Below are 17061 nucleotides of genomic sequence, written 5' to 3'. Positions count from 1 at the left end.
ATAAATGCATTTTTACAAAAAAAGTTCGTGAAAGAGGGATTAATAGAATCTCTCACCCCCTTGGTAGATAGGGGAATCTCAACCCGAGGCGCGAAATTCTTAAGTTGTCAAACAAGGCTTTGTCGAGTGTTTAGCAACAAAAGATTATTTCCCCGAAGGTTGAGATTCCCCAATATCACCATCAAAAGGGTTAATGATTCTTTTTCTCTTAACCTGTTCACCAGTTGTGTATCATTACGTAATGTTAACGTAACAGGCTAAACTCAGGGTTGACGTGACGTTGATGGGTTGTTGACGTGACGTCATACCATTGTTACGTATAGGAGAATTCCCCGTCTCAACCCTATCGTAGACAAGGATTTATCACACCTGTAAAAGTGTGGATAAACCTGTCCAGAGTAAGAGACAAGTTATTTCCCGTACTTTGTGTTGTTTGTGAGTTCATAATATTGATAACATCATCATTTCATGTAAATAAACAGTCTACTGAAGAACCTCATAAGAGGCGAGAAGCTTAGAGACGGTACCACTGGTTTTGAAAAAAATAAAAGAAGACAGATTATCAGGGTCTTTCGCTGCTGTACAGCTCTTCAGGAGAATCCGCCTCCTTGTATTTATATATATATACATTTTGTATATCGACATATAGAAAAAATGAGATCTAACGACCGACTAAAAAACAAACTTCTTTCACCCTTCACAGGGCTCTTCTCATCCAGTGCATAGCAATCGGCGATAAATCATTTAGGTGGGGCAATTATAGTCTAAAATACTTCAAACCAGGAACAAACAACTTATATCAAATAAAATGGAAAACAATGAGGATTTGTTGCTGATGTGCTGAGTGAGTGGTTGTGACGTTTGTATCTGATCTCCAGGTCATGTGGAAGCAGTCTCGTGTGGTAAACATGGGAAACTTGGCGACCAAGGGAGATAACCAAGTATTTGGACAAACATTATTTTGGTCCGGGGGTCAGATTTCTCTCTATATATGTATATGAGAATGCTCTTCCTAACAGCTACATTGAACCTAAGTTCAGATGTCAAAACAATTATTTATAGAGAGCAATCATACAATAATAAGATCTTGCATGTTTTTAGTATGCATATCCTGTTTGTAATTTCCTGTATGGGTTTTTTCTGAACTCGAGTTTTCTTCCAGAGATGTGAGGATGGGAATTTCAGTCGGTGAATTAAGGTTTACCATATGTAATAAAATCGGGAAACATCAATCAACATCGGGACACTTCGTAATCTGAGAATTCCCCCTAATCGTGACGTCATTTTCGGTATAAGTTGCCGCCCGTTGGGAAACCCCGATTATAAGCAAATGGCGACTGTTCGTTTCTCGCGCGGCAGTTTTAGGAAAATATCGTCAAAATTATACACTGTCAAGGGATTTAAAGTGTTTGAAATTATTATTACAGCGGTGGAAATGTGTGTTAAAGGCAAAGGAATTTGTGAAAATAGAGATTATCCTCTCTTTAACAACCTGAAGCTAGGTAGACATGCAGAACGTTTTGGGCGAATAGATCGTTGTCAGGTCGTTTCATCCTAAATCCCGTTCGTCCTGGGTCGTTCCGCACTAAGTTGTTTCGCCTTAAAAATGTGCTTAGGTTGAAATATTTTGTCCTGTTTAGTTATGCATGGTTAATTTAATATAATTTGAAGTGTTTCTATGTCTCCCCTTTTTTTTGCAATAAAACTTGTACGTGTTTTAAGAAAATCGACAAAACACACGCGGGCTACAATATCATTATTTTTCGAAATGTACATAGTAAGAGATTGATGTATTCATATTTTTGTATTGTCAGATGATGTGTCAATGCAAACATTGAGCTTTGAGCACATTACTTTTAATATTATGTGATGTCAAGACAACTTACTGTGACACTTCAACTGTCGAAAATGGACAAAATTAGTCAAACCTGAGGGGGGGGGGGGGGGGGGGGGGGGGGGGGTCGAAGCTATACATTTTTTTTTTGCAACATTCAGACGGTAAATTTTGATTTATTACGTTTTTTGCATTGCAAAGAGATTTTACAAGAAAATAAATAAATTTGGTTTTCCACCTACATGTATCACCATCTGATATAATTTGTTGTAAAAAAAAGTTCCAACATTTATCATGAAAAATAGCGTAGAACATTTTGAATTTCACGGCATTATTGAATATAAATAAATGCAATTTTTATTATTTTTTTTGTTTTTCTGGAAAGAGTTATTTTTTCATATTTCTAATCTACAATGTTTGGCCAATTTGTCGGTATATAAAAGTAAATCGTTTGCAAAAAAGTGAATAAAATCATAACTGTCTGCATATAAAAAAGTTTTTGTCATTTTATTGAACTTTTATTGAACCCAATGGGATGTACTTATAAAATGCATCAAAATTGGAAAAATATGCGGAAAAAGTTCATCACAATTTGGGAAATACTTCACAATCGTGTGTGAAAAAATAAAAACATATATTTTTTTACTTCCAAAAAAAGTGTATATTATACATGGAATACCTTAACGATGAGAATGGATCTGACTACAGTCTCCCTTTCTTGTTTATCCTATGGATAGTTGTGTTAGTTTGATCTGACTACAGTCTCCCTTTCTTGTTTATTCTATGGATAGTTGTGTAAGTTTGATCTGACTACAGTCTCCCTTTCTTGTTTATCCTATGGATAGTTGTGTTAGTTTGATCTGACTACAGTCTCCCTTTCTTGTTTATCCTATGGATAGTTGTGTTAGTTTGATCTGACTACAGTCTCCCTTTCTTGTTTATCCTATGGATAGTTGTGTTAGTTTGATCTGACTACAGTCTCCCTTTCTTGTTTATCCTATGGATAGTTGTGTTAGTTTGATCTGACTACAGTCTCCCTTTCTTGTTTATCCTATGGATAGTTGTGTTAGTTTGATCTGACTACAGTCTCCCTTTCTTGTTTATCCTATGGATAGTTGTGTTAGTTTGATCTGACTACAGTCTCCCTTTCTTGTTTATCCTATGGATAGTTGTGTTAGTTTGATCTGACTACAGTCTCCCTTTCTTGTTTATCCTATGGATAGTTGTGTTAGTTTGATCTGACTACAGTCTCCCTTTCTTGTTTATCCTATGGATAGTTGTGTTAGTTTGATCTGACTACAGTCTCCCTTTCTTGTTTATCCTATGGATAGTTGTGTTAGTTTGATCTGACTACAGTCTCCCTTTCTTGTTTATCCTATGGATAGTTGTGTTAGTTTGATCTGACTACAGTCTCCCTTTCTTGTTTATCCTATGGATAGTTGTGTTAGTTTGATCTGACTACAGTCTCCCTTTCTTGTTTATCCTATGGATAGTTGTGTTAGTTTGATCTGACTACAGTCTCCCTTTCTTGTTTATCCTATGGATAGTTGTGTTAGTTTGATCTGACTACAGTCTCCCTTTCTTGTTTATCCTATGGATAGTTGTGTTAGTTTGATCTGACTACAGTCTCCCTTTCTTGTTTATCCTATGGATAGTTGTGTTAGTTTGATCTGACTACAGTCTCCCTTTCTTGTTTATCCTATGGATAGTTGTGTTAGTTTGATCTGACTACAGTCTCCCTTTCTTGTTTATCCTATGGATAGTTGTGTTAGTTTGATCTGACTACAGTCTCCCTTTCTTGTTTATCCTATGGATAGTTGTGTTAGTTTGATCTGACTACAGTCTCCCTTTCTTGTTTATCCTATGGATAGTTGTGTTAGTTTGATCTGACTACAGTCTCCCTTTCTTGTTTATCCTATGGATAGTTGTGTTAGTTTGATCTGACTACAGTCTCCCTTTCTTGTTTATCCTATGGATAGTTGTGTTAGTTTGATCTGACTACAGTCTCCCTTTCTTGTTTATCCTATGGATAGTTGTGTTAGTTTGATCTGACTACAGTCTCCCTTTCTTGTTTATCCTATGGATAGTTGTGTTAGTTTGATCTGACTACAGTCTCCCTTTCTTGTTTATCCTATGGATAGTTGTGTTAGTTTGATCTGACTACAGTCTCCCTTTCTTGTTTATCCTATGGATAGTTGTGTTAGTTTGATCTGACTACAGTCTCCCTTTCTTGTTTATCCTATGGATAGTTGTGTTAGTTTGATCTGACTACAGTCTCCCTTTCTTGTTTATCCTATGGATAGTTGTGTTAGTTTGATCTGACTACAGTCTCCCTTTCTTGTTTATCCTATGGATAGTTGTGTTAGTTTGATCTGACTACAGTCTCCCTTTCTTGTTTATCCTATGGATAGTTGTGTTAGTTTGATCTGACTACAGTCTCCCTTTCTTGTTTATCCTATGGATAGTTGTGTTAGTTTGATCTGACTACAGTCTCCCTTTCTTGTTTATCCTATGGATAGTTGTGTTAGTTTGATCTGACTACAGTCTCCCTTTCTTGTTTATCCTAGGGATAGTTGTGTTAGTTTGATCTGACTACAGTATCCCTTTCTTGTTTATCCTAGGGATAGTTGTGTTAGTTTGATCTGACTACAGTCTCCCTTGTTTATCCTGGGATAGTTGTGTTAGTTTGATCTGACCACAGTCTCCCTTGTTTATCCTATGGAATAGTTGTGTTAGTTTGACTGAGGATGCAATGGTGACTGTGCCCCGGATGTATGACAGGATTATTCTTATTGGTTGGTTGTTAACACCTATATCAGTGTGATAGTGACCACTAGGTGGGGCTATTTTGCCTTGGTCAGCAAACAGCCTTATCTTCTTTGTCAGAACAAACACATCGTTAGGTTGGTAAAAGTGTCTGCTGTAGGTGAGCATCTCAATTATCAACAAAGTGCTGCCGTTATCATAAACATATGTAAAACCACCGTCTGTCTCACACGATACGAGTGTATTGTGAGATGATGCAACCTCGTTTTGTTTTGTTTCGGGGTCGGGGGGGGGGGGGGGGGGTGCAGCACAGCCGGTTAGTACTGGCATAGTTTGTAAAATGTCCCAAGACTTCTCACAGGGTGTATTTGAATGAATTGTTTTGTTGAACATATGTTACCTGGCTGCTGGTGTGAAGGCGTCATGCTTAGTATTATGCATGACGTGTCCATTGTTATATACTATATATTTTATATTGAAACAAGTATTTCCCTGTGTGTATACCCTCGTGTATCCTTTAGTAGGTACGTAACATACTCTATCTTCCAGTTAATTCAGGATGTGAAATCCCGTAACATATACTGAGAATTGTTCACCAAAACCTTACAGTGGGTGAAATTTATGTTGTCTTAATATCTTCTTCGTAAATTAAAAGGACTACGGTATTAGCTATTCAATGTACTTGACGAGTAATTGATTCTGTCTGACCTGGTGTTGTACACACAACTAGAAAAAAAAATATGTATCTTTCTTTTCAAGAATCATCGATAGATTTGTTTTGTGTTGAAGCCAAACGCTAGGTTTGGTTGTCTGGGTAATAACGTACCGTTGAACATGTAACAGGGCTAACTTGTTGTTGCCGCGACAATAGCTGGTTGTCGCTAGAACAGTAACTGATTGTCGCTAGGACTGAAACTTGTTGCAAGAACAGTTACTGGTTGTCTTCAGAACAGTTACTTGTTGTAACTAAGACAGTGACTGGTTGTCACTAGGACAGTTATTGTTTGTTGCTAGGACACTGAAAATGTCACTAGGACAGTAACTGGTAGTCACTAAGACTGTCGCTGGTTGTCACTAGCGCACTCACGGGTTGTCACTAGGACAGTTACTAGATGTCATGGTTACGGTACGGTTACTGGTTGTAACCAGGACAGTCATTGGTTATCACTACCACAGTAACTGGTTGTCACTAGAACAGTTACTAGTTGTCACTAGTACAGTTGCTCGTTGTCACTTGTACTGTCACTGGTTGTTACTAGGACAGTCACTGGTTGTCACTAGTGCATTTACTAGTAGTCATGGTAACAGTTACCGGTTGTAACTAGGACAGTCATTGATTGTCGCTAGTACAGTCATTGATTGGCATAAGGACAATCACTGGTTGTTACTAGGACAGTGATTGGTTGTCAATAGGACAGTCACTGGTTGGTACTAGAACAGTCACTGGTTTTCACTAGGACAGTTACTGATTGTCACTGGGACAGTTAATGGTTGTCACTAGGACAGGTACTGGTTGTCACTAGGACAGTGACTGGTTGTCACTAGGACAGGTACTGATTGTCACTAGGACAGTTACTGGTTGTCACTGGGACAGTTGCTGGTTGTTAATAGGATAGTCACTGGTTGTCTTTAGGATTTGATTATGTCATTTCCCTGGTTTGTTATCGTCCTCATCTTACATGTACAAATGTATGTGTGTGTTGTATGGATTTATTATCATCATAGTTGTCACCAGTCATTTTCAGTTGTACACATTTTGATAAATTTGATCATCTATTTCTGGAATGGAATAATTACTACATTGAGAATATGCGTAGTTGTTACTATGAGATCATACTCGGTGACACTGCTGGTCTACATGTGACTCGATTCGGTCTCTCGAATCAAAGTCGTACAAAAATTATCTGATCATTAATTTTCTGTGAGGAAAAAAATCTTATAAACACTGAATGAAATAAGAAAGTTAATTCTATATAAGATCTATGACTTTTTGATGAGTGATTGGAAGCCTCAGTGGCCGACTGTGACAACAGGCCACCGAGTACTCCTGATAGTAGTTGTAGACCAGTAGAGGGCGCAGTGTCTCTAAGATGTTAGAGGGACGTTAGCGTCAAAAATTGGTTCTTGCGTAGGGCTTTAATAAGAAACAGACAAATTATAAACATGACTTCTTATACTGTCACCAAAGAGGTCCAATGGGGATATTGATCACATGACTTCTTATATTGTTACCAAAGAGGCCCACTTGGACTCTATCGATCATATGACGTAATTTACTGTCACCAAAGAGGTCCAATGGAATTGGATCGATCACATGACTTATAATACTGCCACCCAAGACATGTGTGATAATCAAAGAGTGTCAAGATAAAATTCATTTAAACAAACTTCATAAAAATACCAAGAATGTGACTTTGATATTACTCGCCTTACCGATCTTTGACAAGTAAGACTTGTCTTATTGACCCTAGCGTTACCTTATGACTGTAGGTCACCAAGGAGCTGTTTCCAAGAAAGCTGCGAAATTGCATAACGTCTTTTGAATATTTTACCTCTTTTACCCTTGTGAAGTGACAAGTAGATCAAGGTCAGGAATTGTATACGGACAACCTCAGGTTTTACTGGCAACGTTATGTTAAAGTTCTCCTTCGATATTTTGCGTCTTTTTCCATGTAAAGAAGCATTTTATTCCCGGACCCCCTTACGAAAGGGAGATTTATCGCAAACACTGGTTTAACCGTTGTCAGTATATTGTGACTGGTTGAAATACTGTACAGGGTGCCTCTGGCATGGTATTTCAGTGAGGTAGCACTATAAAGTCGGCACCAGATCAATATACCCTGCCTCCGGCACACACACATCACACATATAGAGACACATCCTTAAATTACCTTAGCTGGTAATAGGACGTTAAACAAAGTAAAACTAAACCGAACCAAACCCTTAGCGAAGGCTTTGGACCCTCGGTCGAGGCATTGGGCCCCCTACTCCTCGACAGGAAACGTCGACAACTTTGGCCAATTATCATGTCTATTCGACTTTAAAAAGAAGCTGTTATATTGTGACATTTCTGCCTAAATATTATGTCATATTGCAGGAAGCTGTTTACGATAGTTCACAAGTAGATAGACGGTGACATTGTACCGTACAAAACAATCACCGGCACCTAACATAGTTCAGCCTTCATAGCTACATGGAGCTTAACATAAAACAGTTTGATACATAATTATGAATATGTACAAATTTAACAAAACGTACACACGTGTACACCCTCAATAGTAAATGGCCAAGTATCTGAGTCCAGTAGATTGGTGACTTCAGTTGGATCATTTTGTTAGTCATTATTGTTTAGACATGATTAATTAATTAATTCCAACTCAAAATCGATAAAACAATGGAAATAATACACAATAGAAAGACTCACGTAGAGACCCTTGAAAAAGAACAAGTATAATATCAGAGGAGGTACGTTTTGTTTTGGCTGTGATTGGGCTTTGAGTGGGATGTGAGTGGGTTGTAAGTCGGCTTTGAGTGGGATGTGAGTGGGTTGTAAGTCGGCTTTGAGTGGGATGTGAGTGGGTTGTAAGTCGGCTTTGAGTGGGATGTGAGTGGGTTGTAAGTCGGCTTTGAGTGGGATGTGAGTGGGTTGTAAGTCGGCTTTGAGTGGGATGTGAGTGAGCTGTAAGTCGGCTGTGAGTGGGATGCAATTTGGAAGAAAGTGGGCTGTGAGTGGGCTGTGATGAGCTGTGAGAGTGGAATGCGAGTTGGAAGAAAGTAGGCTGTGAGTGGGCTGTGATGAGCTGGTTGTAGGATGTGAGAAGGCAGTAAGTAGACTGTAAGATGGCTGTTAGTGGGCTATGAGTGGGCTGTGATGAGCTGTGAGTGGGATACAAGAAGGCTGTAGGCGGACTGTAAACTGGCTGAGATTGGGTTATGAGTGGGCTGTGATGAGCTGTGAGTTGACTGTGAGTGGGTTGTACGTGGGCTGTGAGCGGGCTGTAAGTGGGCTGTTAGTTGGCTGTGTATTGGCTGTGATTAGCTGTTAGTGGGCTGTGAGTTGGCTACGAGAGTGATATGATGAGCTGTGACTGGGCTGTAAGTTGATTGTGAGTTGGCTGTGAGCGGGGTTGAAGTGGTTAGTAAGTTGGCTGTGTATGGGCTGTGATGAGCTGTGAGTGGGCTACGATTTGGAGGTGATGAGCTGTGATTTGGCTGTAAGTTGATGTGTCGGGGTAATACGTGGGATATGAGTAGACTTCGAGTGTGCTGTGAACGGGTTGTAAGTTGGTTGTGAGTCGGCTGTGAGCGGGGTTGAAATGGGCAGTAAGTTGGCTGTGTATGGGCTGTTGGATGTTCGTCGGCAGTGAGTGGGCTGTAAGTTGCCTGTGTATGGGCTATGGTGCGCTGTAAATTAGCTGTAAGTGGGTTGTGAATGCACGTTGTGTGGGCTGGAAATGAACTATAAGTTGGCAGTGTACGGGCTGTAATGAACTGTAAGTGGGCTGTAAGCTAGTTGCGAGTGGGATGAGCAGGCCATACGTGGGATCAGAGTATACTGTAAACGGGCTGTTAGTGGGCTACGAGTGGGATGTTAGCGGGCTATGATTGGACTATGATGAAATGTGAGTGGGATGTCAGCGGGTTGTAACTTAGCTGTAAATGAGATGTGAGTGGGCTGTAAATAGGCTATGAGTGGGTTGTGATGAGCTGTGAGTGGGATGCAAGTGGGCTGTGATGAGCTGTAGGTTTGATGTGAGAGGGTTGTGAGTGGGATGTGAGCGGGCTGGAAGTGGGCTGGAAGTTGGCTGTGTATTGGCTGTGATGAGCTGTGAGTGGAATGTTAGTGGACTGTGAGTGGACTATAAGTTTGCAGTGTATGGGTTGTAATGAGCTGCGAGTGGGATGTGAGTGGGCTGTGAGTGGACTGTAAGTTGGCTGAAAGTTAGCTGTAAGTGGACAGTGAGAGGGCTGGAAGTGGACTGTGATGAGCTGTAAGTTGGCTGTAAAAGGGTTATGAGTGGGCTGTGAGCGTGCTGGAAGTGGGCTGTAAGTTGGCTATGTATGGGCTGTGATGAGCTGTGAGTGGGATGTGAGTTGGCTGTGAGTGGACTGTGAGTGGGCTGTTAGTTGGCTGTAAGTGAGCTGTGATTAGCAGGTAGTTGGTTGTAAGTGGGCTATGATTTGGCTGTAAGTTGGCTGAAAGTGAGTTGTAAGTTGGCAGTGAGTGGGCTGAAAGTGAGTTGTAAGTTGGCAGTGTATGGGTTGTGACTGGGCTATAAGTAGGATGTGAACGGGCTGTGAGTGGGCTATAAGTAGGATGTGAACGGGCTGTGAGTGGACTATGGTGAGCTGTGAGTGGGCTGTCACCGACCTGTACGTGATATTTGAATGGGCTGCAAGTAGGTTATAAGTGGGTTGTGATGTTCTATGAGTTGGTTGTAAGTAGGCTGTAAGTGTAATGTAAGATGGCTGTGAGTGGGCTATGAGTTGGCTGTAATGAGCTGTAAGTTGATTGTGATCGAGCTGTGAGCGAGCTGGTAGTAGGCTCCAAATTGGCTTTGTATGGGGCTGTGAGTGAGCTGTGAGTGAGCTGTGAAAGGACTGTGAGTGAACTTTTTAACTGGGCTGTAAGTTGGCTGTGAGTGTGTAATTAGAAACCTACGAGTGAGAGGAATATGAGCGGGATTAAAGTAAGCTGTAAGTGTGCTATGAGTTGGATGGGAGCTGGCTGTAATTGGACAATGATGAATGGGATGTAAGTTGGTTGTAAGTTGACTGTAAGATGGCTGCTAGTGGGCTTTGAGTGGGCTGTGATGGGCTGTAAGTTGGTTGTGAGTCGGCTGTATACGGACTGTGATGAGCTGTGAGTGAGTTGTGAGTGGGCTGTGAGCGGGCTAGAAGTGAGCTATAAGTTGACTGTTTATGGACGGTGATGAGCTGTGAGTGGGCTGTGATTTGGCTGAATATTGACTGTGATGAGCTGTGAGTGGGTTGTGAGTGGGCTGTAAGCGGGTTTGAAGTTGGCTGTAAGTTGGCTGTATACGGACTGCGATTAGCTGTGATTGGACTGTGAGGGGACTGTGATGAGCTGTGAGTAAACTGTGAGTCGGCTGTAAATGGGCTGTACGTTGGTGATGAGCGGTGATTGAGCTATGAGTAGGCTTTAAATTGACAGTAAGATTGCTATAAGTGGGTTATGAGTGGGCTGTGATGAGCTCTGAGTTGGCTGTGAGTGGGTTGTGATGAGCTGAAAGTAGGTTGTGACTGTAAGTGGGTTGTGACTAGGCTGTGAGTGGACTGTGTGTGAATAGGCTATATATGTAACTTTGCTGTGAGTGGGCTGTAAGTGATCTGTAAGTTGGCTGTGAGTGGGTTGTGAGCGGTCTGTAAATGATCTGTAAGCGAGCTGTGAATGGGATGTGAATGGGATGTTATTAGCTCTGAGTGGGATGTAAGTAGGCTGTGAGTGTGCTGTGAGTGGACTGTGAGTATGCTATAAGTTTGCTGTGAGTGGACTGTAAGTGGTATGTAAGCTGGCTGTGAGTGGGTTGTGAACAGTCTGTAAGTGAACAGTGAATGGTCTGTGAGTGGGATGTGACGAGTTGTGATTTGGTTTTGAGTGGGATTAGAGCAAGATGTGAGTGGACTCCGAATGAACTGTAAATAGGCTGTAAGTTGCCTCTGAGCGGACTGTAAGTGAACTGTGAGCGGGCTGTGAATGGGCTATGAGTGGGATGTGATGAGCTGTGAGTGGGCTTTGAGTGGGCTGTATGTGAACTGTGAGTGGGCTATAAGTTAACTGTGAGTGGGATGTGGTGAGCTTTTAGTGGGCTGTAAGTTGGTTGCGAGTGGGCTGTGAGTGGACTCTAAGCTTATTGTGAGTGGGCTGTAAGTCGGCTGTAATGGGGTTGTAATGGGATGTAAGTAGGATACGAGTGGGATGTGATGAGCTTTGAGTGGGCTGTAAGTTGGCTGTGAGTGGGTTGTAAGCGGTCTGTAAATGGGTTGAAAATGAGATTAGAGTGGGCTGTAAGTTGGTTGTGAGTGGAATGAGAGCGGAATGTGAGTCGGCTGTGGACGGGTTGTGATTGGGCTGTAAGTCGGCTGTGAATGGGCTGTAAGTTGGCTGTGAGCGGAATGTAAGTGAAATGTTAGCGGACTGTGAGTGGGCTATAAGTGGGATGTGATGAGTTGTGAGTAAATAGGCTGTAAGTCAGCTGTGAGTGTGCTGTAAGTTGGCTGTGAGTGGGTTGTAAGCGGTCTGTTAATGGGTTGTAAAAGAGATTAGAGTGGGCTGTAAGTTTGCTGTGAGTGGACTGTAAGTGGTATGTAAGCTGGCTGTGAGTGGGTTGTGAACAGTCTGTAAGTGAACAGTGAATGGTCTGTGAGTGGGATGTGACGAGTTGTGATTTGGTTTTGAGTGGGATTAGAGCAAGATGTGAGTTGACTCCGAATGAACTGTAAATAGGCTGTAAGTTGCCTGTGAGCGGACTGTAAGTGAACTGTGAGCGGGCTGTGAATGGGCTATGAGTGGGATGTGATGAGTTGTGAATGGGTTGTAAATGGACTGTAAGTTAACTGTGAGTGGGATGTGGTGAGCTTTTAGTGGGCTGTAAGTTGGTTGCGAGTGGGCTGTGAGTGGACTCTAAGCTTATTGTGAGTGGGCTGTAAGTCGGCTGTAATGGGGTTGTAATGGGATGTAAGTAGGATACGAGTGGGATGTGATGAGCTTTGAGTGGGCTGTAAGTTGGTTGTGAGTGGGTTGTAAGCGGTCTGTAAATGGGTTGTAAATGAGATTAGAGTGGGCTGTAAGTTGGTTGTGAGTGGAATGAGAGCGGAATGTAAGTCGGCTGTGGACGGGTTGTGATTGGGCTGTAAGTCGGCTGTGAATGGGCTGTAAGTTGGCTGTGAGCGGAATGTAAGTGAAATGTTAGCGGACTGTAAGTGGACTGTAAGATGGCTGTGATGAGCTGTGAGTAGGTTGTGAGTTGGCTGTAATTTTGCTGTGGGCTATGAGTTGTCTGTAATCTTTTTTTGTATATTGTGTGGCATATATGATCACGAAACCTTGTATGTACCAGGTATATATCAACTGCTGTTGAATACATCGGATTTTGATAAAAAAAAATCAACATCATTATTGCTTTTAGCTTGTTTTGTACTCATTCAATTTCACAATTTACGTAGTTCGAACGGTATGACCTTCAAATTGTAATAAAAGTGTAGCTCTCGGGCGCCTTCGGCCCCCTAGCGAAGCTCTTTAATGGTATAATAAGCTTTATTTATTTTACAACAATTATGAAACAAGTTATTTCAACTTATATTACTCATTCTTGTTGGCCGGATGTTAGCGCGTGGGGGGTCTTGTTGAGGGAGGAAACCGGAGTACCCGGAGAAAACCCACGTAGTCGGGCAGGTGATCCCATAGCTTTTCACGTCCGATCGGGGAATCGAACCCCGGCCGTCATGGTGAAAGGCAAGTGCGCTATCCACTGCGCCACCCGACCACCTTTAATGGTAACACATGCGTGCGTAAACAGAGTTGCTTCCCCTTTCTACACGTTGCCCTTGATTTTTTTCATCCGGAAGTAGTTCTCCAGTAGGGAAACCGGAAGTGTATCCTTGACTTCTAGCCAATAAAAAGGGGGGGAAACAGGAATTCCGACTGACGTCTTATTACTATATTCCATTTCTGTTTCGCGCGAAAACGGAAATCTCACTTGCTATACAAGAATGTAAAATGTTACTTTTTTATTCCCAAAACATATACAACTTATATCAATAATTAATCAAATCGACTTAAATATCGAAGCGCTAGGGATTTCCCCGATTTCTGGTGCGTACACTTGCTTCCGGTAGATTATTTACATTTGCTACGGAAGATGACAGATACGGTGGCTGCGTTAAAACTTGTGGCATGTAGTATGTAGTAATTTAAAGTATATGGATTGAATAGTGTGATAACTGCAGAAATAGATGATTAGTTCAGTCACTTCTTTCCCGTTTCTTTGGCTTATAATTGTGCTAAATGTTGGCCAGGTTCAGGCGTGTGGGACAAGGGGTGCATACTAACTTAAACACGTGTACACTTCCAGTTTCAAAATACAAATAGATCTAAGTCAATCGGCAATTCATGTTTTCTGCACTTCAATAATATCAACGTGCATATCTTAAGAATGTTATGACACATTTCCTGAAGCATGGTCACAGGGGCCTGTGGTATGATGCAGTTCTATGTGAACACTCGGAAGAAAGATGTTGTAAAATACGAGCATGTACAGCAAAGATTTCAAGGTATGTAAACATTACAAACAAATGGTATTATTTTTATTGTATAATGAGATTAAATTACCAAATGCTTTAAAAATCAAACCATGAATAGAAATTGTGTAATGAGCATAACCATTAACAAAAACAAACATATTTTATTTAAATTTATTCTCGTGCAATAATAATAATAAAACAGTATATTCCGTACTGTTTTATTATAGTTAAACCTATGAACTTAATGCATTCATAATATTGCTTAAGTTGCTGGCTTAACCACTCATATCAGAAAAAAATGAAAAAAAATATCATATAAAATTTTAATTAAATTTACCTTCTTGTGTGACTCAGTATATTCTCATTATGTGTTAAGAGTTGAACTTGTTTTCCTTATTGTATCAGGTATGCCGATGAAGTGACTGTGGGATGACCACATCCTTATATGTTACAAGTGAAAGAGATGACTTTTTCTCCTATAAACTTTCCTGGCAGAGACACCTATATATCCACCCACCTGAAATTCTCCTGAGTGTGTCAGTAAGTAGGACTACATGTAATACAATGGAGTTATAAATGTTATAATATTATAATCCAATTACGCTCCAGTCAATAAACTAGGTCATTGTCAATTTTTGCGATTGATAATAATTATTCAAATATTGGAATTATTTCAATTTGAAATATTTGATTTGTGAAATTCTGAAAATATGCACTGTGCCATTATTTAAAACAAAATTATTCGCTTAACTTAAGGTATCCCTATTCTATATTTGTCCAAATGAAAAACATGTATCCACCCATTTTTAATGTTTTGAAATGTACAATTTCATTTTCACAAACTTGTCTGCAAGTTAATTTTAAAACATTCTACTATGCCAACCTATGTTTTCATTGTAAATATTGAACATTTTCCCTAGCCCAAATTGATATTAAATCTACTAGCCCAAGTGTTGAAGCTGTTGATATGTACAGTATTACACATCCCTGACAGAGAAATTCAATATATATATATATATATATATTTCAAAACCACTTTTGCAAACAGAAGACCTAGCAAGCTTTGCCAATGATCCATACATTGTATCTTTCTTTAAAGCAGGGAGATATATTCCTCATAAATACAATATTTAGTTGCTCAAAATATATGTCTCTGCTTTAAAAATATTTTGGACTTTAATATCCTTAATCTGGTTAGATGTACCATTCGGATTGCTTCCCAAACTCCGATCCTGACAAAAGATATGTAATAAATTTGTTAATCCCTTTTGGACACTTTTGATTGTTAAATGATGTTTTTTTTACGTCCAATGAATGTGTAGAGAATGCATTATTTTTCTAAAACCTTTTTACTTAACAATAAAGCTGTACATTTTTGTATATTGTGTGGCATAGATGATCACCAAACCTTGTAGGTACCAGGTATATATCAGCTACTATTTAATACATATACATTCTGTTGATATATATACACTACATGTAATTAAATTTCATTTCAGGGGTGCTGAAGGTGAAGCCTGTACTTGACGGGGAGGATACTGATGTGAGACTAGTAATGAGAGGGACAGTCATTCCTGAATGTCTTCCAGTCGGGTTGGAGGCTAACGGATTGTCACCAAGTTGGCAACATATGCCTGCTACTTCTACAAAAATACTTGCAAGTACTTTCCCTGCCTACTTCTAGATGTAATTAATCTCATATTGGTGATCTATCCAAACAAAGGAATGATGACATACTGTGTTTGAAATCTACTTCTTATGTTAATAGTGTATTTCAGTGACTATTCTATTCAGTCCATTTGTACTGGCCTAAGGACTGTCTTTCTGTGGCTGTACAAGTTGTCTAGGTTTTTCATGATGTCAAAGTGTTTACTGGATGCAGAAAGCTAATAAAATGATGGGAAATAAACAAAACAGAACTTGTTATTTATTATCTACAAAAATAGAAAATAAAAATAGTATTAAAAATAGGAATATCATATTCTGTGCCTGAACAAAAATGCCTGTTTTATTTTCTGAAATTGAATTTTAACAATTTTTTGAGAAAAAAAATCACTAAATTGAAACAGCAAGATTTTGAAGTTTTTCCATAAATGAATAATGGTACTGTCGGAGCAAATGACCTCATCGACCTTAAACATTTGAGGCTAAGCATACCACCATTTCCAACTTAAATAGAATAGTCAAATACTTCTTACACAGGTAATTTCTGTACTGTACTGGGTGGTCGGGTGATGAAGTGGATAGCGCACTGGCCTTTCACCAAGGCAGCCGGGGTTCGATTCCCCGATCGGACATGAAAAGGTATGGGGTCACCTGCCCGACCACGTGGGTTTTCTCTGGGTACTCGGTTTCCTGTCACAGTAAGGCACTGTGCTCGCTAATATCCAGGCCAACACATGTGATCAATATATGCTGAAATAACATGTTTCATAATTATCATAAATATTCGCTTAAGATAAATAAAAATGGTGATTAATCCGTAACACAGAAGGCCATGCATATTCAAACAGCCAGGACTTTTTATTTTCTAGATTTTTTTCTTTGTTGCAAGTGGCGACGTAATTTTAGATATAACCGAAAGGAAACTGTATAATTGTGAGTCTATAAAGTTTAAAAGTACAAAAGTATTATTTGTCCCATGCTCATATGGAACCCTATTTGTTTTACATTTCAATATTTGTGTATGACTTAAAATGCTCTAAAATTTCTCTTTAAATCATGCTTAAACCTCTGGAGTAATGCCAGAAATAAGCAGTTTGAATTACTATACATACAGTAACACTATGTTAACCACCGGTTACGTTTGTATCAATCTTAACAGTAATGTCGGAAAAAATGACGTGGTGAGCAACATCAGAAGTCATATAGCATACCCTTTAATGTGGCGTCAAAACGTCTAATATTGACGGACTGACATAATGTTTATATCATTTTGACCAGAAAAGTTTCTAGAATTTGAAACCATAAAAATCACAAAATTTATTTTTTACGACTTATGGACTCTTAAATAATATTCCAGCCGGCATGATACTAACGTGCATGAATTCACAGAAGGACTTGGAGTGACACAGGATAAAGGCAAATGCGGCACGGAATGTGATTGAACTTTAGAAAAGCAGAAGGACATGTATGTATAGATTAGTTATACTACTTACGCCGACTTGATTGGGAAAATCACACACGCGATCTCAAGT

This window comes from Mizuhopecten yessoensis, unplaced genomic scaffold (assembly GCF_002113885.1).
Source record: "Mizuhopecten yessoensis strain PY_sf001 unplaced genomic scaffold, ASM211388v2 scaffold11109, whole genome shotgun sequence".
Classification (NCBI taxonomy): Eukaryota; Metazoa; Mollusca; class Bivalvia; order Pectinida; family Pectinidae; genus Mizuhopecten; species Mizuhopecten yessoensis.
Note: the sequence above shows the minus strand (reverse complement) of the source record.